The sequence below is a fragment of the Myxine glutinosa genome, chromosome 4, assembly GCF_964187855.1.
Source record: "Myxine glutinosa chromosome 4, kmMyxGlut1.1, whole genome shotgun sequence".
NCBI classification, from domain to species: domain Eukaryota; kingdom Metazoa; phylum Chordata; class Myxini; order Myxiniformes; family Myxinidae; genus Myxine; species Myxine glutinosa.
Window position 1 is genome coordinate 96,643,931 of NC_136264.1, and position 24,034 is coordinate 96,667,964.

Sequence of the window (24,034 nt, forward strand, 5' to 3'; positions counted from 1 at the left end):
CGGACTAGCAATTTCACGGAGCGTGTGATGGATAGGTAAGAAAAAGGGTAGGGGGAGTGAAAACAAAAAGGGAAGAACAAAATGGGGAAAATAAAGGATACAGAGGGCTGGTGGGAACTCCGAAGACAAGTGTCTATCTATCCATCCAATCCTGACAGCACTAATTGAGGTAATTACCGGACATATTCTGACTAATTATGAAATAACTAATTAATCAATTTACCCTATAATTAGCCATTTTCGTCACAATACATATGGGACCACATGCCACTTGGTTGCTTTCTATAAAAGTCCTAATTTGCTGGGTTTGAACGCCCCCATCTGTGTGTTCGTCCTGACGTGACAATCATTCCAACAGCATTATAGTCAGGTTCACTATGTCAATAAATTATATTTCGTTCAAAATCATGGTAGATTAGCAAACCTATACATTTTTGGAAAGGTTATGGCATAAGGAAACTAAAAATCAATGTTTACATTTGGAGAGATACCTGTATGGCGGCCATTTTGGATTTTCAAAATGGCCACTGTAAAATACATATTTTGTTCTATTTCTGCCTCTAATTACCCTAAAAACTTTTTAAAATATACTAAACCTATATTTTCAGGGACAAGGAATCCAATGAAAGTATCAAATTAGTGCTATGGGAAATGGTAAGACACGAATCAAAGGTTTTGAATTGCAAAATACTGTCTTTATATTCGCGATAAGTTGCATAATCAAATACATGTTATCATTTTGTACAGGCAGTTAATAACATCAAAATGTGTCACAATAATTCATATCACCAAACATACACAGGCAGTCAGCAAAATCATATATACACATGCAGTCAGTATAACTTCACATCTACACGGGCAGTCAATGACAAAATATACACAGGCAGTCAATGGCATCAAACATACACGATTGCAGAATATGCCATTTAGAGTTCGTCATCACTGTCCTGTGTGTCGTATCCGACAATATAGTCCGCATCGTTTTCACAGTCCGTTCCACACAAGCAAAGGTCGATCAAATTGATTGGCAAATCGAATTGGTCGAATGGTCGATCGAATCGAATTCGATGAATCGAATCGAATCGAATCGATCGAATTGGTCGAATGGTCGAATGGTCGATCGAAGCGATTGGTCGATTGGTCGAATGGTCGAATGGTCGAATTGGTCGAATGGAATTGGTCGATTGGTCGAATTGGTAGAATTGGTCGAATCGAATTGGTCGGAATTGGCAAATGTAAACATTGATTTTCAGATTTTCCATGTAATAACGTTTCCAAAAATGTATAGGTTTGCTAATCTACCATGATTTTGAACGAAAAAACATAGTGAACCTGACTATTAGTCAACTCCAGCTTTACCAATCTCTATTGAAATGGAAATTTTAAGCTGTATATGAGAATAAAGTGTATAATGCGTTCATTCTTGCAAAACCAGGCACGGGCCTATTGAGATTGAGAATATTGAGATCCCACGTCCAAGGCCGTTTCACGTGTGTTGTAGGATTTATCCTCAGGTCTAACCCTAAGGGCCTAAAATACAACCTCAAACTCAATTAGTCCTTTATTTTTCAAAGCCAAATCATCGTTTCAAACCACTGCGACATTTCTTTCACCGGATTGGCCGAAATGAATGTCCTTAATAACGTATGCGGTGCATTGCTGCACCAATCATAAACAGCATGATGGATCGGCAATAACAACATATTATGCAAATTGCTGCTTAAAGGCAGGAGAATTCACAACAATTATGGTTCTCTCTATTTTTTTAGCTTTATAGCTGCAGTGGTTTGCCTTTACGAGCTCGTTTAAATGACTCTGCTCAGTATGGCTCCGAGTACATGGTGAAATGAACAGGGCTTTTGAGTCTGATTATGTAACATCGCTACAGGTTGCCCTGGAAGTCATTTGGGCAATATTGGCAGAGGACCAAGCTGGGGGAAATATTACTTGGTGGCCAGGCCTATGATATTTTAGAAGAGCAGATAATGTCGGCTGAGATTGCTGGACACTTGGTGCGGATGGGGGGAAGAGAGGATGGAAAGAGAGCGGATAGGTTGAGGGAACAAGGTTGAGGGAACAAGGTTGAGGGAACAAGGTTGAGGGAACAAGGTTGAGGGAACCAGGTAGGAGGAAATGAGGTAGACCATCGTTGACATGGGAGGGTTGTGTGAACAGAGATATCAGTAATGTGGAGAGAGTTGGTTGAGGACAGAGGGGATTTTTTTTGGGGGGGGGGGGGGGGGGGAATTTCCCCACATATGTCAATTTCTTATTTTCAATCCAGTTCATTTATATATATTGGTATTATATTGGTTTCCTACTGGTCCCAATGACCAACTGTTATTTTATTGGTATTTTCTACTGGCCCAGTATTTCACTTTCCTTATTGAAACCAGTAGATCCTACTGGTCCAATTTCTTATGGGATTTTCCACCTGGATATGCTCTCTATATGTGCGGTTCTAGTTGGACATGTATCTCCTGAATCTTGAATGAAGTATACCATACACACTTGGAAAAACACGATGTCGGTACGTTCAGGGAGATTGTAGCAAACACCTCGGACCAATGACGATTGCTACTTGGAATACACTTCTTGCCTAGACACCACATTGGAAAACTGCTGTGATGGTCGAAGCATTAAAAAAAAAAAAAAAACAGAATCAAGGCTCATGGGAGAAGTGAATGAAAATGGTGGAGGGTCAACAAATTGACAGATGCTGAGAGGAGAACAGGTAAAGAAAATTCTCAAATATACAAGCACTACATTAAGTGAAGTAAAGGGGGGTAATTGGCAAAAAAGCGTGGCAGGAAAGTCAGCGAGAGGAGAAATGTCCAGGAATTGGTATGAAGAGTCCATGAGGTGGCAGTATTGGATGACTAGAGAGAAAAGCATGAGACAAAAGATTCAGAGAGATTATTCCAGAGACAAACGAAGAGTGGATATGAGCAAAAAGGGAATGCTAAAAGAAATACCATTATCAACTTGGGGACATACTTGGGGGGGAACAGCACAAACACGATCCTGCGTGTAGTGATATGAGCGTACCCTGAGGCACAACCTCCTGGAAAGAGTTCACTTGTTTTGTCCAATAGATAATGCAATCAGTTTTATAGAAAATAGCATTTCAAATATTATATATCTCAAAAAGTTATGGACTGATTCGGACGAAACTTGATGGATAGGTTTAGGTGCATTACAAGGACAAATCGATTCGATCCAAATATGAATTTCATTTTGGTGAAGATCCCAATATGGATTCGATTTTGATGAATATCTGAATATGGATTCCATTTTCGTGAAGATCCCAATATGTATTCCATTTTGGTGAAGATCTCAATATGGATAACATTTTGGTGAAGATCCCAATATGTATTCCATTTTGGTGAAGATCCCAATATGGATTTGATTTTGGTGAAGATCCCAATATGTATTCCATTTTGGTGAAGATCTCAATATGGATTCCATTTTGGTGAAGATCTCAATATGGATAACATTTTGGTGAAGATCCCAATATGTATTCCATTTTGGTGAAGATCCCAATATGGATTTGATTTTGGTGAAGATCCCAATATGTATTCCATTTTGGTGAAGATCTCAATATGGATTCCATTTTGTAAAGATCCCAATATGTATTCCATTTTGGTGAAGATCCCAATATGGATTTGATTTTGGTGAAGATCCCAATATGTATTCGATTTTTGTAAAGATCCCAATATGTATTCCATTTTGGTGAAGATCCCAATATGGATTCGATTTTGATGAATATCTGAATATGGATTCCATTTTCGTGAAGATCCCAATATGTATTCCATTTTGGTGAAGATCTCAATATGGATAACATTTTGGTGAAGATCCCAATATGTATTCCATTTTGGTGAAGATCCCAATATGGATTCGATTTTTGTAAAGATCCCAATATGTATTCCATTTTGGTGAAGATCTCAATATGGATTCCATTTTGTAAAGATCCCAATATGTATTCCATTTTGGTGAAGATCCCAATATGGATTTGATTTTTGTGAAGATCCCAATATTGATTCCATTTTGTAAAGATCCCAATATGGATTCCATTTTGTAAAGATCCCAATATGGATTCGATTTTGGTGAAGTTCCGAATATGGATTCCATTTTGGTGAAGATCCCGGTATGGATTCCATTTTGATGAATATCTGAATATGGATTCCATTTTGGTGAAGATCCCAATATGGATTTGATTTTGGTGAAGATCCCAATATGTATTCCATTTTGGTGAAGATCCCAATATGGATTCCATTTTGTAAAGATCCCAATATGTATTCCATTTTGGTGAAGATCCCAATATGGATTCCATTTTGTAAAGATCCCAATATGTATTCCATTTTGGTGAAGATCTCAATATGGATTCCATTTTGGTGAAGATCCCAATATGGATTTGATTTTTGTGAAGATCCCAATATGTATTCCATTTTGGTGAAGATCCCAATATGGATTCCATTTTGGTGAAGATCCCAATATGGATTTGATTTTTGTGAAGATCCCAATATGGATTCCATTTTGTAAAGATCCCAATATGGATTTGATTTTTGTGAAGATCCCAATATGGATTCCATTTTGTAAAGATCCCAATATGGATTCGATTTTGGTGAAGTTCCGAATATGGATTCCATTTTGGTGAAGTTCCAAATATGGGTTCCATTTTGGTGAAGATCCCGGTATGGATTCCATTTTGATGAATATCTGAATATGGATTCCATTTTGGTGAAGATCCCAATATGGATTTGATTTTGGTGAAGATCCCAATATGTATTCCATTTTGGTGAAGATCTCAATATGGATTCCAGTTTTTGGAGAGATGCAAATACGGGTTTCAGTTTTTGGAGAAGATCCGAATACGGAATCCAGTTTTTGGTGAAAATCCGAATACGGAATCCAGTTTTTGGTGAAAATCCGAATACGGAATCCAGTTTTTGGTGAAGTTCCGAATATGGATTCCATTTTGGTGAAGTTCCGAATATGGATTCTATTTTCGTGAAGATCCCAATGTGGATTCCATTTTGGTGATTCTGCACCATTGAAAGATAGTGCCAAAAATGTTACATAACACGATATTTCAAAAAGTTGTGAATGGATTATGGCAAAACTTGGTGGATGAGTTGATGAGGTGACAATAACAAGCTGATTACATTTTGGTTCGGGTCCGAACCCAGATATGGTCTATCAGTAGGATATAAAACGTAAAATTTTCAAACTGGTGGAAATATGCGCCCTACCGAGTATCGTTGTAGTTTTCCTATTAACTAACAATCAAATTATGATCACTCCATTATTATCGCTCCAACACGAAATTTGAAAAAGTTGTGAACGGATTATGACAAAACTTGGTGGATGAGTTGATGAGGTGACAATAACAAGCTGATTACATTTTGGTTCGGGTCCGAACCCAGATATGGTCTATCAGTAGGATATAAAACGTAAAATTTTCAACCTGGTGGAAGTATGCGCTCTACCGAGTATCGTTGTAGTTTTCCTATTAACTAACAATCAAATTATGATCACTCCATTATTATCGCTCCGCACGCCTCACCACACGTTGTTTCAGAGCGATAGGCATCTTTAACTACTTCGGTGTATTTTGGGGTCTTCAGGGTGTTTTGGGTCTTCGGGGTGTTTTGGGTCTTCGGGGTGTTTTGGGTCTTCGGGGCCTTTTGTGTCTTTTTGAGCTTCACGGCCTTCAAGGGTATCTCAGACAGGTCGTTGGTCTCTGTCTTCTATCACCTCCTTTCTGGTCTTGCACCCTCTACCCTTTCCGTGCTTTGACCCCCAGGTTTCTGCAGAGGTCACATGGTCCACCATCAACCCTCTTCTGATGAAAGTACATAAATACAGCCTCCAGGATCACTGCTCACCTCCACTCATTTGTTCCTCTTTTTCCCACCTGTGAAATCATCGTCCACGTCCTCTTCACTCCCACAGGTGTTCACCAACATCTCAGGTAGTCTCCAATCCACAACCATGATATTTTCTACCCTCGTTAACCCCAACACCCCCACCCCATTCCAATTGCTCCTCTTTCCAAATTTCAGGTTTTCCCTCCTGAGAATTTCCTTCAGTATCCATTTTGTCCACAGTATGGATGGATCCCCTCCTGCCCCCTCCCCCATTCCTCCCCCCACCACACCCATTGTTTGTCCGCCCGCATAACGTTCGGTGCCCGGCAATGACGCACGCTGAAAGGGAGTACTCAGTTTTCACTCCGGTTGTTTTCTTGCTTCCTTGTTTTCTTGTTTGTCCGGGCGATATCTCAGCCATCTTTTGAGCTCGGAAGCTGAAATTTCAGCACAATAGTGAGCAATTACTTTGTCAAAAACGTATTTTTTGTTTTTTAATTAATCAATTAATTGATTAGTTATTTAATTATTAGCGATTAATGAAGTACTTATTTATTTCCTTTCTCTTCTGGCCATGATCTCAGGCACCTTTTGAGTTAGGAAGATGATATTTGGACATGCCAATGACAGTGATTTGGCTGTAAAAGATATTTTTGATTTATTGATTAATCAATTAATCAATTAATCGATTAATTATTTAATTATTCGATTAATGACAAAAACTTTTTTTTTTTAAGTTACAGATTCTGATGAAATGGTGGTGGGTTTGGTGTTCTATTAGCGAATTGATTAATTATTTCATTTTTTATGATTATTATTTATTTATTTTCATTATTCATGATTTATTTATTTTCTTTCTCATCTGGGCAATATCTCAGGCACCTTTTGAGCTGGGAAGCTAATATTTGGACATGACAATGACCAAGTGATTTGGCAGTAAAGGGTATTTTTGATTTATTGATTAATTCATTAATCGATTAATTATTTATTTAATAATTCGATGAATGACATAATTAATTATTTTTTTAAGTTACAGATTCGGATGAAATGGTGGTGGTTTATGTATTCTATTAGCCAATTGATTAAGTTTTTTTTTTAATGATTATTATTTATTTCTTTTCATTATTAATCATTTATATATTTTCTTTCTCATTTGGCCAATATCTCAGGCACCTTTTGAGCTAGGAAGCTAATATTTGGACATGACAGTGATCAAGTAATGTCACTATAAAGGATATTTTTGATTTATTGATTAATCATTTAATCGATTAATTATTTATTGATTAATCAACTACTTATTTAATTTTTTTATTAATGACTTATTTAATTAAATTCCGAAAAGATACATCTTCGGATGAAGCACAAGTGGTTTCGTTATGCTATTAGCCAATTGATTAAGAAAATATTTTATGATAATCTTTTGTTGATTTTAATTATGCAATTAATCAATCAATTAGTGCACACCTCTCCCTCCCAATGCAGCCTCAATGAGCTGCACTGCGGTATTGCCAGAGGCGCCCCGGCAATGCCGCGCTGTAGGATATTTAATTATTTGGAATGGGGGCGGTGTACTTTGAATGTATCTGTACTTGTCTATTGTTCTTTTTGTCCTGTTGCGTCTGATCAATATACTAACACGAGCTCTTCCATGAGCCTCGACTATGTACATAAAAATTTTTTTAAAGTCGATGCACTCGCAAAATTTGCATGTGACTTCAATGCTAAAGTAAACACCATTAGCGACATCTTTCATTTATTTGTTAAATCAGCTTCCGGAAAAGCTTTCAAAAATTGCCAACGCCGACCATGTTTCAGGTCGTCACGGCGGGGTATTGGGAAAAGTTTTCAATTAGCAATAATCGCGCCTCGGATAAACCTCATTGGCTACGATACTGCCACAGCGCAAAGCTAACCATCAATGGGTTCATCGTTGCTTAAGTTCAGACGAGGCAACTGAACATCCGTGGTGAGTATATACAATTCACTGCACTGTGTACATCTATAACTACACTCCATATTGTTTTATACTTTTAATCCTTTAACATCAACAGCTGGTGTACGAAATAATATATTATATGATTTGTCTTCTTTCATCATTGAGTAGATTTATCATATTTTATTAACATAACTCCGCCCCTCGTAAGGACGTACACGGAACTACATCGATTTCCAAAAAAAATCTGATTGAAACACCTGGTTTTTTTTTTTTTGTGTGTACAAGATCGAGACTCGTGAAAGAGCAAACATTAATGACACAAAAAGTCAAACCGACACATAAAACACAAAATAAGGAGAGCAGTAGACAAGATGGGGAGAGAGGGGGAAGGACACAAACACAACAATTGAGAGCAGTGACATCGAGAGAACTGTGGGAGGGAGAGGGCTTGGGGGGGAGGTGGGAGAGGTATAAAACATATGGACATTGTAAGGACTTCCAGGAAGGAAGTTGGAATTTCAAAAAAGTGGATCTGGGGTGAATTAGCGGGGGTAAAAAAGATCAAGGTTTTGGATGGGGTAAGATAAGAGATGGTGGTGAACAGCTGTTTTAAAGACCTGGAGGGAGGAGTGGGATTGAAGAGAGTGAGGGAGTTTGTTCCAGAGGCGGGAGAAAAGAGGAATGAAGGAGTGAAGGTGAGCAGAGAGCCTTGCTTTTGTCAGTTTAACCATAAGAGGGTTGCTGGCAGATCTTGTGCGACCTGTAGGAATATTTGGGGGACAGAGCACAGAGAGAGCTGGGGGAGCAAGGCCGGAGAGGAGTTGGTAGAGGACAGAAAGACCACCAACCTGCCTGCGGTGAGTGAGTGAAAGGCCCTCGGAGTTAACTTCATCGCAGGAGATTCCGATGATTCTGAAAGCTTTGGTTTCAACAGCGTGAAGCCGAGCTGGGTGCGAGGCAGAAGCACCGGCCCAGAGGGAAGAACAGTATTCCATTGAGCTGTGGATGAAAGCCTTGTATGTGGTGAGGAGCTCAGGTGTGCCAAGGAAGGACTTCGCACGACGGAGGATGCCCAGTCGACGACTGGCTTTGGAGGCCAGCTTAGAAATGTGGTTTTCCCAAGAAAGATCATGGCAGATAGTGAGACCCAAAAGCTCGATCGACAGAACTTTGGATGAGTTAATGGGGTGACAATAACAAGCTGATTACATTTTGGTTCGGGTCCAAACCCAGATATGGTCCATATTCTTGGTTATGACACACTTCCCTGCTAATGTCTGTTGCTCTTCTTCTGCTCCAATCGGTTCTTCTGATAATGTGCTTGTCAAAGTGGACATCCTGGAAAGCAGCAAACATTACCGCTTTACACAAAAAGGTGCAAAAACAGATCCTTGCAACTACAGACCAATCAGCCTGCTCCCAATTATCAGCAAAGTCCTGGAATCCATCATTGCTTCAGATATGAAATCTTTCCTCTTCTCCAATGGCTTGATCTCTGATCATCAATTTGGTTTCAGACCAGGTCACTCTACTCTGGACATGCTGCTTCTGCTGTCCCTACAATGGATGGTGGTCCTCAATGCCAAACAGGAAATCAGAGCTGTCTCCCTTGACATATCACGTGCCTTCGATACGGTCTGGCACCCAGCTCTGCTCACCAAACTCTCCTCCTATGGTATCCATGGAAATCTCCATGCATGGCTTGCGGACTTCCTCTCTGGTCGTAGTCAACGTGTGGCCATGAATGGATTTCTCTCATCTCCCCTTCCTGTTCAGGCTGGAGTTCCCCAAGGCAGTGTTCTGGGCCCTGTGCTTTTTCTGGTCTTTATCAATGATCTCTCCGACTCTCTGGAAAATCCTCTCTATCTCTTTGCTGATGACTCCACCCTCTGCCGCTCCAATCCTCTTCCCTCAGATAGGCAGTCTGCAGCCTCCTCACTCTCTGAAGACCTGGACAAAATCACAGACTGGTCAAACAAGTGGAACATGTCTTTCAATCCTGACAAATCTCACACTCTTACTATGTCTCTCCGAAAAGATCGACTGGACAACCCTCCCATCTACTTTCTCAACAATCCTCTCCAAGAAGTCTGTCGCTCAAGCTTTTGGGTCTCACTATCTGCCATGATCTTTCTTGGGAAAACCACATTTCCATGCTGGCCTCCAAAGCCAGTCGCCGAATGGGCATCCTCCGTCGTGTGAAGTCCTTCCTAGGCACACCTGAGCTCCTCACCACATCCGCAGCTCAATGGAATACTGTTCTCCCCTATGGGCCCGTGCTCCTGCCTCACACCTAGCTCGGCTTCACGCTGTTGAAACCAAAGCTTTCAGAATCATTGGAATCTCCCGCGATGAAGCTATCTCTGAGGGCCTTTCACTCACTCACCGCAGGCAGGTAGGTGGTCTTTCTGTCTTCTACCGACTCATCTCCGGCCTTGCTCCCCCAGCTCTCTCTGTGCTCTGTCCCCCAAATATTCCTACAGGTCGCACAAGATCTGCCAGCAACCCTCTGATGGTTAAACTGCCGAAATCTCGGCTCTCTGCTCACCTTCACTCTTTCATTCCTCTTTTCTCCCGCCTCTGGAACAAACTCCCACACCCCCTTCAATCACACTCCTCCCTCCAGGTCTTTAAAACAACTGTTCACCACCATCTCTTATCTTCCCCCATCCAAAACCTTGATCTTTTCTACCCCCGCTAATTCACCCCAGATCCACCTTGCTTGAAATTCCAACTTCTTTCCTGGAAGTCCTGGCAGTGTCCATATGTTTTATACCTCTACCACCCCCCCCCCCTTCCCATGCCTTCCCCCCCAAAGCCCTCTCCCTCCCACAGATCTCTCGATGTCTCCATGTCTCTCGGTCCCTGCTCTCAAATATTGTGTTTGTGTCCTTCCCCCTCTCTCCCCATCTTGTCTACCGCTCCCGATGTTATATGTTTTATGTGTCGGTTTATCTTTCTGTGTGTTTAATGTTCGCTCTTTCACGAGCCTCGATCTTGTATACAAAAAAATACAAAAAAATCAGTCGGATATAAAATGTAAAATGTTCAACCTGGTGGAAATATGCGTCCTTCCGAGTATCATTGTAGTTTTTAAAAAAACTAACATGATCGTGTGTGAAGCTGATTGTGAGGGCCTTTCACTCACTCACAGCAGGCAGGTTGGTGGTCTTTCTGTCTTCTACCGACTCCTCTCCGGCCTTGCTCCCCCAGCTCTGTCTGTACTCTGTCCCCCAAATATTCCTACAGGTCGCACAAGATCTGCCAGCCACCCTCTGATGGTTAAACTGCCGAAATCTCGGCTCTCTGCTCACCTTCACTCTTTCATTCCTCTTTTCTCCCGCCTCTGGAACAAACTCCCACACACTCCTCCCTCCAGGTCTTTAAAACAGCTGTTCACCACCATCTCTTATCTTCCCCAATACAAAACCATCATCTGTTCTACCCCTGTTAATTCACCCCAGATCCAATTTTCTGAAATACCGACTTCTTTCCTGGAAGTCCTGGCAGTGTCCATGTGTTTTTGTTTTTTTACCTCTCCCTCCCCCAACCCCACCCCCCCCCCCCTCCCACGCCTCTTCCCCCCAAGCCCTTTACCTCCCACAGATGTCCCTGCTCCCGATGTACCGATACTCCCGATGTCCCTGCTCTCAAATGTTGTGCCTGTGTGCTTCCCCCTCTCTCCCCATCTTATCTCCCGCTCCCTTTATTTGGCTTTTGTGTCCGTTTGTTTTTTGTCATTATTGTTAGCTCTTACACGAGCCTCCTGCTTCGATCTTGTGTACAAAAAAATAAAATAATAATAATAATAATAATAAATCAAATTATTATCATTTCGTATACAGGCAGTGGCTGCTGGTTGCATCATTGGAGCACAGCAGTGCCGCTGATGCAGTGCCCCTGTTACCTGTAAGCTGGTACTTATTTGGCTGACCTCGGAAGGATGACAGGCTGAGTCAACCCACTTGGATGTTATTTAACGGCGCGACAGGGGCTTAATATCAAGACCCTAAGATCTCAAGGTAGCCACCTGAACCATCGAGCCAACACCAAACTTAACAATCAAAGAAAAATATCACCTCTTCATGATCGTGTGTGCAGCAAGTTGATTTGCAAGTTGATTTGCTGCACCTGGAAGTGGATCATTCTCTCCCAGACAAATCCAGCTTGTGCGATCCAAGTTCAATAGATGTAAAATTGAAGACCCTCTTTCTTAGGCGAAGCACATTTCAAAGTTGGCCTCCAAACCCAACAGCCGACTGTGATTGGGCATCCTCCGTCGAACAACGTGCTCACTTGGCACACCTGAACTCCTATCCACCCCCATCTGCAGCTTGATGGAGTGCTGCTCTCCACTCTGGGCTGGATCCCCTGCCTCACATCTTGTTCAGATTGTGATCATGGAAACCAATACTTTAAAAATTTAGAATCTCCCATGATGAAGCTGAGTCTATGGATTTATCAGTTCGCCATCTCAGACAGGTCGTTGGTCTCTGTCTTCGATCGCCTCCTTTCTGGTCTTGCACCCTCTACCCTTTCCGTGCTTTGTCCCCCAAATTTCTGCAGAGCTCACATGGTCCATCATCAACCCTCTTCTGGTGAAACTTCATAAATACAGCCTCCAGGATCACTGCTCACCTCCACTCATTTGTTCCTCTTTTTCCCACCTGTGAAATCATCGTCCACGTCCTCTTCACTCCCACAGGTGTTGACCACCATCTCAGGTCGTCTCCAATCCACAACCATGAAATTTTCTACCCCCGTTAACCCCAACACCCCCACCCCATTCCAATTGCTCCTCTTTCCAAATTTCCGATTTTCCTTCCGGAGAGTTTCCTTATGTATCCATTTTGTCCACAGTATGGATGGACCCCCTCCTGCCCCCCCCCCCAACCCCATTGTTTGTCCGCCCGCCTCTGTCTGTCTTGGCCTTCTGCTCCGCTGTTGGTGTTTCCCCTTTTCTCTATTGTTATTTTTGTACTGTTTCGTTCTAATCAGTGTAATAACACGAGCTCTTCCATGAGCTTCGACTCTATGTATATTGTTATGAATTTTGGGGTAGAGTGATATATAGATCAGGTATATCCGTGTCGGTATCAACGACATCTTTCATTTATTTGTTAAATCAGCTTCCGCAGAAGCTTTCAAAAATTGCCAACGCCGACCATGTTTCAGGTCGTCACGGCGGGGTATTGGGAAAAGTTTTCAATTAGCAATAATCGCGCCTCGGATAAACCTCATTGGCTACGATACTGCCACTGCGCAAAGCTAACCACCAATGGGTTCATCGTTGCTTAAGTTCAGACGAGCCAACCGTACATCCGTGGTGAGTATATACAAAGCACTGTACTGTGTACATCTACAAATACACTCCATATTGTTTTATACTTTTAATCCTTTAACATCAACAGCTGGTGGTCGAAATAATATATTATATGATTTGTCTTCTTTCAACATTGAGAACATTTGAGTCGATTTATCATATGTTGCCAACATAACTCTACCCCTCGTATGGACGTACACGGAACTACGTCGATTTCAAAAAAAATCTGATTAAAACACCTTTTGGAAGATTAGAATTAAATAAATATTTATTGTAGTTCTTCAATGAAGTGGAAGAGCATCATCATTCAAGAACATCCTACCAGCAGACCGATATCGTGATAGAATCCCGCTCCACCGTGTATATTCGACCAGCTAACCAATTTAATGACAGAATACCGCTCCAGCATGGATATTCTATCAGCTGACCGATTTCATGATATAATCCCGCTCCAGCATGGATTTTCCTCCAGCAGACAGATTTCGTGATAGAATCCCGCTCCAGCATGGATTTTCTACCAGCAGACAGATTTCGTGATGGAATCCCGCTCCAGCATGGATTTTCTACCAGCTGATCGATTTCGTGATAGAATCCCGCTCCAGCATCGATTTTCTATCAGCTGACCAAATTCATGATAGAATCCCGCTCCAGCATGGATTTTCTATCCGCTGACCGATTTCGTGATACAATCCCACTCCAGCATGGATTTTCTAGCAGGTGACCGATTTCGTGATAGAATCCCGCTCGAGCGTGGATTTTCTACCAGGTGACCGATTTCGTGATAGAATCCCGCTCGAGCGTGGATTTTCTACCAGCTGAACGATTTCATAAAAGAATCCCGCTCCAGCGTGGATTTTCTACCAGCTGACTGATTTCATGATAGAATCCCGTTCCAGCGTGGATTTTCTACCAGCTGACCGATTTTGTGATGGAATCCCACACCAGCGTGGATTTTCTACCAGCTGATCGATTTCATGATAGAATGCCGCTCCAGCATGGTTTTTCTCCCGGCAGACCGATTTCGTGACAGAATCCAACTCCACTGTGGATTTTCTACCAGCATACCGATTTTGTGATAGAATCCCACTCCAGCGTGGATTTTCGACCAGGAGACCGATTTCGTGATAGAATCCCGCTCCAGCATCGATTTTCTACCAGCTGATCGATTTCGTGATAGAATCCCGCTCCAGCATGGATTTTCTACCAGCAGATCGATTTCGTGATAGAATCCCGCTCCAGCGTGGATTTTCTACCAGCTGACCGACTGCATGATAGAATCCGGCTCCAGCATGGATTTTCTACCAGCTGACCGATTGCATGATAGAATCCGGCTCCAGCATGGATTTTCTACCAGCAGATCGATTTCGTGATAGAATCCCGCTCCAGCGTGGATTTTCTACCAGCTGACCGACTGCATGATAGAATCCGGCTCCAGCATGGATTTTCTACCAGCTGACCGATTGCATGATAGAATCCGGCTCCAGCATGGATTTTCTACCAGCAGATCGATTTCGTGATAGAATCCCGCTCCAGCGTGGATTTTCTACCAGCTGACCGACTGCATGATAGAATCCGGCTCCAGCATGGATTTTCTACCAGCTGACCGATTTCATGATAGAATCCCGCTCCAGCATGGATTTTCTACCAGCTGACCGATTTCGTGATACAATCCCACTCCAGCATGGATTTTCTACCAGGTGACCGATTTCGTGATAGAATCCCGCTCGAGCGTGGATTTTCTACCAGCTGACCGATTTCGTGATAGAATCCCACTCGAGCGTGGATTTTCTACCAGCTGACCGATTTCATAATAGAATCCCGCTCCAGCGTGGATTTTCTACCAGCTGACCGATTTCATGATGGAATCCCGCTCCAGCGTTGATTTTCTACCAGCTGACCGATTTCATGATATAATCCCGCTCCAGTGTGGATTTTCTACCAGCTGACCGATTTCATGACAGAATGCCGCTCCAGCATGGATTTTCTACCAGCAGACCGAATTCGTGATGGAATCCCACTCCATAGTGGATTTTCTACCAGCTGACCGATTTTGTGATAGAATGCCGCTCCAACATGGATTTTCTACCAGCAGACCGATTTCGTGATAGATTCCCACTCCAGCATGGATTTTCTAGCAGCTGACCGATTTCATGATAGAATCCCGCTCCAGCATGGATTTTCTACCAGCTGACCGATTTCATGATAGAATGCCGCTCCAGCATGGATTTTCTACCAGCAGACCGATTTCGTGATAGAATCCCACTCCAGCATGGATTTTCTACCAGCTTACCGATTTCATGACAGAATCCCGCTCCAGCATGGATTTTCTACCAGCTGACCGATTTCCTGATACAGTCCCGCTCCAGCGTGGATTTTCTACCAGCAGACCGATTTCGTGATAGAATCCCGCTCCAGCGTGGATTTTCTACCAGCAGACCGATTTCGTGATAGAATCCTACTCCATGGTGGATTTTCTACCAGCTGACCGATTTCGTGATAGAATGCTGCTCCAGCGTGGATTTTCGACCAGCAGACCCATTTCGTGATACAATCCCGCTCCAGCATGGATTTTCGACCAGCAGACAGATTTCGTGATACAATCCCGCTCCAGCATGGATTTTCTACCAGCCGACCGATGGCGTGTCGTACAAAGTCCTCACTTGGCACACCTGAACTATCCACCCTCATCTGCAGCTTGATGGAGTGCTGCTCTCCACTCTGGGCTGGCTCCCCTCCCTCACATCTTGTTCAGATTGTCATTATGGAAACCAAGACTTTAAAGACTTAGAATCTCCCATGATGAAGCTGAGTCTATGGATTTATCAGTTCGCCATCTCAGATATGTCGTTGGTCTCTGTCTTCTATCGCCTCCTTTCTGGTCTTGCACCCTCTACCCTTTCCGTGCTTTGTCCCCTAGGTTTCTACAGAACTCACATGGTCAACCATCAACCCTCTTCTGGTGAAACTTCATAAATACAGCCTCCAGGATCACTGCTCACCTCCACTCATTTGTTCCACTTTTTCCCACCTGTGAAATCATCGTCAACGTCCTCTTCACTCCCACAGGTGTTCACCACCATCTCAGGTCGTCTCAAATCCACAACCATGATATTTTCTACCCTCGTTAACTCCAACACCCCCACCCCGTTACAATTGCTCCAATTTCCAAATTTCCGGTTTTCCTTCCGGAGAGTTTCTTTCGGTATCCATTTTGTCCACAGTATGGATCCCCTCCTGCCTCCCCCCCGCCCCCATTCCTTCCCCCACCACACTCATTGTTTGTCCGTCCTCCTCTGTCTGTCTTGGCCTTTTGCTTCGCTGTTTGTTTTTTCCCCGTTTTCGATTATTCTTTTTGTCCTGTTACGTCTAATCCATTTACTCGTACCAACTCTTCCCTGAACCTCGACTCTGTTTATAAAAATGTAAAAATGAAAAAAAAAAGTCGATGCGCTCAAAAAGCTTGCACATGACTTCAATGCTAAAATAAACACCTTTAGTAACCCTAAATTAGCCATATATTAGCCAATCTGTGAAAAAATTTAAAAGAAGCTAGTTTCAACTGATTTTGGTGGGTATGGGTATGGACAACTTCCAAAAAAAAGTAAGGAGGGATAGGGGTTGGGGAAACCTTTTTATTAGAGGTCAAAGGTCATTGACCTCTGCCTAAATCATATAAAATTGTATTTCAGCAACAAAATATGGTATATAGATGATCTTGGTGTCAAAATGCACAGGATTACGAAAGAGGATGACATAAGATAATTATTGACGCTTGGGACCAAATCCTGACCTCTGAAAATGAGGTCAAAGGTCAAAAAAGCTGTTTTATCACTAAAATGTCATATTTATAACAGGAAAATTACCATATTGTGGCGGACACAAAAGCCCACTGGCGTGGTGACATCATTCCACGCACCGAGTGGGCGGTGGCCACGCCCGAGGGGTAGGCGTGGCCTCATGATATACCCCGGGCGACCAGCCCGGAGGAGTTTAGTCTAGTGTTACAGTGTAGTCTTACAATAAAGACGTTTATATGTTACCGCTTGTCCGCTTCCTCCTTGCTCACAAGCAGCGCGCGTAACGCCGCGCTTTACTGGTGACCCTCGACGTTGGATCTGCCGGAGCGATCCTTCCACACGCGACGCCATCGCCATGGCCGCCTTCGTCAAACTTCCGGAATTTTGGGAGGCTCAGGCCGAAGTCTGGTTCGTCCAGGCCGAAGCCCAATTTCAGCTTCGGCACCTCACCGGCGATGACACGCGCTACTGCCACGTCGTCGCCTCCCTCGGGCCCGGCACGGCCGCTCGAGTTGTGTCCGTCCTTCGCCACCCACCGGACGGCCACAAGTACGAGGCACTCAAGCGGCTACTCCTAGCCACGTTCAGCCTCACGGACGACGCACGGGCCGACCGCCTCCTGGATCTCCCCGAGCTCGGTGAGACGCGCCCGTCGGTCCGAATGGACCATATGCTGTCACTGTTGGGCGACGAAGCCCCCGGTTCGCTATTCCGGGCGCTTTTCCGTCGCCAACTTCCAGCGCAGGTTCGCCTCGCGTTGGCCGGGACCGGGCTAACGGAACCCCGAGCATTGGCGGCCGAGGCGGACAAGTACTTCGCCGCTTCGGACACGCGGGCGAGCGTTGGCGTGGCCGTCACGGCCTTCGACGCTGATGTTCCACAGCATCATCTTCTACAGCACGCTGATGTTCCACAGCATCATCTTCTACAGCACGCTGATGTTCCACAGCATCATCTTCTACAGCACGCTGATGTTCCACAGCATCATCTTCTACAGCACGCTGTGGTTCAGCAGCATGCTGATACGCACCTCGTGAACGCCGCCACGCCCCGCCCACCGCCGCGGCGAAAACCGCCACCGCGGGGAAACCCGTCGACTCCACCGGCCTGGCAGAGCCAGCCGCACTCCTCCAGCTCCACCACCTGGTGCTGGTTCCACGCCAAGTTCGGCCACGAAGCTCGGCGGTGTCATCCGCCGTGCTCCTTCAACGGGTCGGGAAACGCCCGGGCCGGCGCTCAATTGTGGCGATGAGCGCCGGCCGTTCGAGCAGCCTGCTGTTCATAACGGACACCTTCTCCGGGCGCCGTTACCTGTGCGACACGGGAGCACAGGTGAGTGTCATTCCCGCCGGCACGTCAGACAAGCACGCCGCGGGTGGGGGCCCCGCGCTGCTTGCCGCGAACGGGACGCCCATCCGTACGTACGGAAAACGCTGCCTCTCTCTGCGGTTTGGAGGGCAGGTTTTCCGATGGACGTTCGTCACTGCCGACGTGCCCATGGCACTGCTTGGCGCGGACTTCCTGTGCGCTAATGGGCTCCTGGTCGACGTCAAGCGCAGACGGCTTGTCCAGGCCGAGACGTTCAGCTCGCTCGCATGTGCGTTGCCCAGCTCAACGAGCGGCTTGCCAAGCGGCTTGCCGAACGATTCGGTTCCGGCCACGTTGGTCTGTACGCTTCCGGCAGCGGACGCATTCACCCGCCTCCTCGCCGGCTTCCCGGCCCTCACGCGGCCCACCTTCTCGGCGGGGGCCGTCAAGCACGGGGTGGCCCATCACATCCCCACCGTCGGGCCACCGGTCTACGCCCGGGCACACCGCCTCGAGCCGACGAAGCTGGCGGTGGCAAAAGCGGAGTTCGCTACCCTGGAGCGACTCGGCATCGTTCGGCGCTCAGAGAGCGCTTGGGCGTCGCCGCTGCACATCGTGCCGAAGCCCGGCGGGGGATGGCGACCGTGCGGGGACTATCGCCGTCTCAATGACGCCACGACTCCCGACCGCTACCCCGTCCCCCACATTCAGGACTTTTCCGCCCGTTTGGCGGGCAGGTCCTTCTTCTCGAAGGTGGACCTCATACGCGGCTACCATCAGGTCCCCGTCAGGCCGGAGGACGTCCCGAAGACGGCGGTCATCACGCCATTCGGACTCTTCGAGTTCCTGCGCATGCCCTTCGGTCTGAAGAATGCGGCTCAGGCGTTCCAGCGACTGATGGACAGCGTCCTGCGCGACTTGGATTTTGTCTACGTCTACCTGGACGATATCTTCGTCGCCAGCGCGTCCCGCGAAGAGCACCTACGCCACCTCCGCACGCTCTTCGAACGCCTGGGCCAGCATGGCCTGATTGTGAACCCCGCAAAGTGCCGGTTCGGCGCCGCCACAATCGATTTTCTGGGGCACCGTGTCACCAGGCACGGCGCCGTCCCCCTGCCGGCCAAGGTGGAGGCGGTGAAGGGGTTTCCGCGCCCCCGCACGATCAGAGGGCTGCAGGAGTTCCTGGGCATGGTGAACTTTTACCATCGGTTCCTGCCCCGTATCGCCTAGCTCCTGCGCCCCCTGCACGAAGCTCTCCGAGGTAAGCCGGGCAAAGGCGACGTTACCTGGACCGAGCAGATGGACACGGCGTTCACAGGCGCGAAGCTCGCCTTGGCTAACGCCACCATGCTCGCGCACCCGGCGCCCGATGCACCGATCGCCCTCACCACCGATGCCTCGGACTACGCGGTGGGCGCGGTGCACGAGCAATGGGTGCGTGGAGCTTGGCAACCGCTGGCGTTCTTTAGCCGGCAGCTTCGCCTGCCCGAACGCCGTTACAGTACCTTCGACCGCGAGTTGCTCGGACTTCACTTGGCGGTCAGGCACTTCCGCCATCTGCTCGAGGGCCGGGCGTTCACTGCCTTCGTCGACCACAAGCCGCTGATCTTCGCGATGGGCAAGGTCACCGAGCCGTGGTCGGCCCGGCAGCAGCGTCACCTCTCGGCCGTGTCCGAGTACACGACGGACATCCAGCACGTCGCGGGGAAGGACAACCCGGTGGCGGATTGCCTTTCCCGGGCCGTCGCCCACGCAGTCCACCTCGGCATCGACTATGCCCGGATGGCAGCGGACCAGGCTGCTGACCCCGACGTCCAGGCCTTGCGGACCGCCGTCACGGGCCTCCGCGTCACCGAGGTGCCGTTCGACGGCGCGGGCGCGGCTCTCTTGTGCGACGTCTCCCTCGGGCGTCCTCGCCCCATCGTGCCCTCGGGCTGGCAGCGCCAGGTGTTTGACGCCATCCACGGCCTGTCCCACCCGGGCGCGAGGGCCTCCCAAAGGCTGATCGCCGACAAGTTCGTCTGGCATGGCCTCCGGAAGGCCGTCCGCGGCTGGGCCAGGACGTGCCTCGCGTGCCAGCGCGCCAAGGTGCACCGGCACACCCAGGCCCCGTTGGCCCCGTTCACGGTGCCGGAACGCCGGTTTGACCACGTCCACGTGGACCTGGTGGGACCTCTGCCCCCCTCGCGGGGTTTCACCTACGTCCTCACCATGGTGGACCGCACCACCCGGTGGCCGGAGGCCGTGCCCTTGGCGTCGACAACGGCGGCCGATGTCGCGCAGGCTTTCATCGCCACCTGGGTCGCCCGGTTCGGCGCCGCCTCAGACATCTCATCCGACCGCGGCCCCCAGTTCACCTCGGAGCTCTGGGGGGCGGTTGCGCAGGGGCTCGGGGTCCGGCTGCACCGAACCACGGCCTACCACCCCCAGGCTAACGGCCTGTGTGAGCGATTTCACCGCTCATTGAAGGCCGCGCTCCGGGCCACCCTCCGCGACGGCGGCTGGGTCGACAGGCTCCCCTGGGTCCTGCTGGGCCTCCGGACGGCGCCCAAGGAGGACCTGCGCGCATCCGCAGCGGAGTTGGTCTTCGGGCAACCGCTGCGGGTGCCGGGCGAGTTCCTCCCCGACTCCACGGCACCATGGTCCGCGGCACAGCAGCGCTCCGCTCTGCAAGAGACCGCCCAGAGGTTCGCCCCAGTGCCAACGGCATGCCACGGGCACCCACCGACGCACGTCGCCCCGGAGCTTCGCACGGCGGAGTACGTCTTCGTCCGCCACGATGCCCATCGGACACCACTGCGGCCCCCGTACGACGGGCCTTTCCGCGTGCTGGAGACCGGGGCGAAGCACTTCACCCTGGACATCGGCGGTACTCCTGACCGCGTTTCGGTAGACCGCCTCAAGCCGGCCCACCTCGATGTGGACCATCCACCGCCAGTGGCCCGACCCCCACGTCGGGGCCGCCCTCCTGCGGGCGGACCCCCGGCACCGCCCAGCCCCGCCGCCACGGCGCCCCCCGGTCCTGCACCCATCCCAGGGGCAGCCAGGGGCATCCCAGCTGGTATCCCTGCACCCCGGACGCCGCCGATCGCCAGGGGGCGCTTCGGCCGGGTCATTCGTCTGCCCCGCAAACTGGCCCTCCAGGTGCGCGGGAATTCTGGGGGGGCGCGTGTGGCGGACACAAAAGCCCACTGGCGTGGTGACATCATTCCACGCACCGAGTGGGCGGTGGCCACGCCCGAGGGGTAGGCGTGGCCTCATGATATACCCCGGGCGACCAGCCCGGAGGAGTTTAGTGTTACAGTGTAGTCTTACAATAAAGACGTTTATATGTTACCGCTTGTCCGCTTCCTCCTTGCTCACAAGCAGCGCGCGTAACGCCGCGCTTTAATATTATATAAAAATGAGCAAAAAAAAAACCGAAGAGGTTAATTTCAACTTATGTGGTGGATATGGGGGTTATTATTTATTCCAAGAGCAGAGGGGGAGGGGGAAATTACCTTTCTTGGGATCAAATGTCATTGACCCTAGACTAAAACACTATATATTGCATGAATGAAGTCTTTGTTTTGTCTTTGTTTCAGGAGTGATTACTGAGAAAACCTAGCTAGCCTACATGTACCTTGACTACCCCAGTGCAGTGAGATGTCCCAAAAGTTCCCTGAGGCCTTTGGAACAATACTGTAAAATAACAAAATTACCAGGATGGATATATGTGAAATATGTAGTGAGGACTTTTCAGAAGCAGGAAAGCTACAGAGCTGGAAGAGCTTCAGCGATTGGAATCACACAACACGCTACAGCGATGAGCAATTTTCTGGACAATTTTCTGACCAGACAATCGAAGAGACACTCATGCGGAAAGCCAAGTCAAATGGAGGCTTAACAAGAGGAAGAATGCGCAACGAGAGCTCTGTGAAAGTATGGGCTGGTACGTTTTCACATCTCAAGCTTCTGGGGGACCTGATGGAAGAAATGATTGGTGGAAAGCGGAGTAAGAGGACCCACACAGACCTTGGGGCAAAGCGTCTAGAGAAAGACAGCCAGCACGTCAAGTTGATTTCTGCATGGTTTTCAACTCATAACCCCTTCATAGAGGTTAGTATAGATCTGTTTCATTTACTGATAGTAGCACAGAAATCATTCCACATTTCAGTTACTATTTGTGGAACATTTACTTATCATCTTAGCTATGTAAAATAATATTTCATTTTTCATTTCAGGTAAAAGACCCCAACACCATTACTTCGCTGTCTAGTGGAGTAATAACTACCGACAAGTCAATTGTCAACTGTGATGATGCAGTGAGGATAGACCATGAAATGCAAAAGGATCTTGATAATGAGTCACCGGTTAAGAGCATGAAGACAGCAAAGAAATGCAAAAATCTGGCTGAACTTCAGAAGAAAGTAAAGGTAGGCGACAAGAGGATCTACATCGAAAAGACCCTTCTTTTCAATAGACTGATTTTCATGGCAGAGAGAGATGAAGGGATCGAACACATGTTCAAATTTGAGCTGACCCCGGTCCCAACATCTCTCTTCACAATGGATCGCATGATGAGAAAACCCAAAAAGCATGAATTTGGCAAGATGCTCAAGGAAACAGCTACAATACTTGACGTGGACATAAACAGCAAGATGCATGTTGTTGATGGAGGGTGGCTACTTCATCAGGTAAAGTGGTCCAGCGGTGCAACCATCAAGACTATAGTTGATACATATGTCAGATATGTTGACAACAAATTCAAGGATGCTACTGTAGTGTTTGATGGCTATGGGGAGGAATCATCAACGAAAGACCATGAACATATGCGGCGGATGGCTGGGAAGAAGGTTTCTCCGGACATGAGGGTCACACCGGAATTGACTATATCATGTGACAGAGAGGTTTTCCTGGCAAATGAGAAGAACAAAGGAGCCTTAATCATGATGATATCTGCAGAGATGGCAAGCCACAATATCACTGTACGCCAAGCAAAAGATGATGGTGACACGCTGATTGTTAGGTCTGCAATGGACTTGGTCGCAAGTGTTAAATCCCCAGTTGTTGTTGTCGCCCAGGACACTGATATTTTGATATTGCTCTGCTATCATAGGCCTATTCACTGTACTAATTTCTATTTACAAGCAGATTTTGGTGGTCTTTACGACATCTCTAGCATACACATCGGAGACAAAGAAGAGTTCCTCTTCAAGTATGGCTGGTCTGGAAACGACACTGTTTCATGCATTCATGGACATACCAAATGTGCTCTCTACAAATGCAGATTTCCTGCCAGTGTCATTACTGCATTCACAAGTCCCACTTCAACCGACTCCATAATTCGAACAGCTGGATTAAAAGCCATGCAGATCACATATGGCTGTGGGGATACTCCCCTAGAAAAGTCTCGCTACATGAAGTTCAAGAAGCAAGCAGCCAAGGGCAAAATCGATCCTGACCGCCTACCACCAACGGAAGATGCAACAGCTCAACATTCCCTTCGTGTCCATCTTCAAGTTGTGGTATGGAAGCATCTTGACACCTCTATTCTTGATCCCAAAGGAAGAGGATGGGAGTTAGATTCCAACAGAAAACTCAGACCAAAAATGCTATCTGTTGGTATCGCGCCAGACAACCTTCTGAAAGTAATTTGTTGCAACTGCAAGGAAGGGGAGAGGCAATGTCAAACAATGAGATGCAGCTGCATGAAAGCTCGCATGTCGTGTGTATCTGCATGTGGAGTGTGCTGTGGGCATTGCGACAATGGAACAGATAGCATAGATGCAGAAGAAGTAATTGGTAGCGATGAAGAGGA

At 47.1% G+C, this 24,034-nt stretch overlaps 2 non-coding genes across 2 annotated transcripts; both read right to left on the reverse strand.

Moving 5' to 3' along the window:
* Positions 1-7,639: 7,639 nt before the first annotated feature.
* On the reverse strand, positions 7,640-7,780 carry LOC137426329 (U4 spliceosomal RNA). The gene has a single exon (XR_010984287.2). It is a non-coding gene; the product is annotated as a U4 spliceosomal RNA (small nuclear RNA).
* Positions 7,781-12,935: 5,155 nt separating this feature from the next.
* Positions 12,936-13,076, reverse strand: LOC137426326 (U4 spliceosomal RNA). The gene has a single exon (XR_010984284.2). It is a non-coding gene; the product is annotated as a U4 spliceosomal RNA (small nuclear RNA).
* Between the last annotated feature and the right edge of the window lie 10,958 nt (positions 13,077-24,034).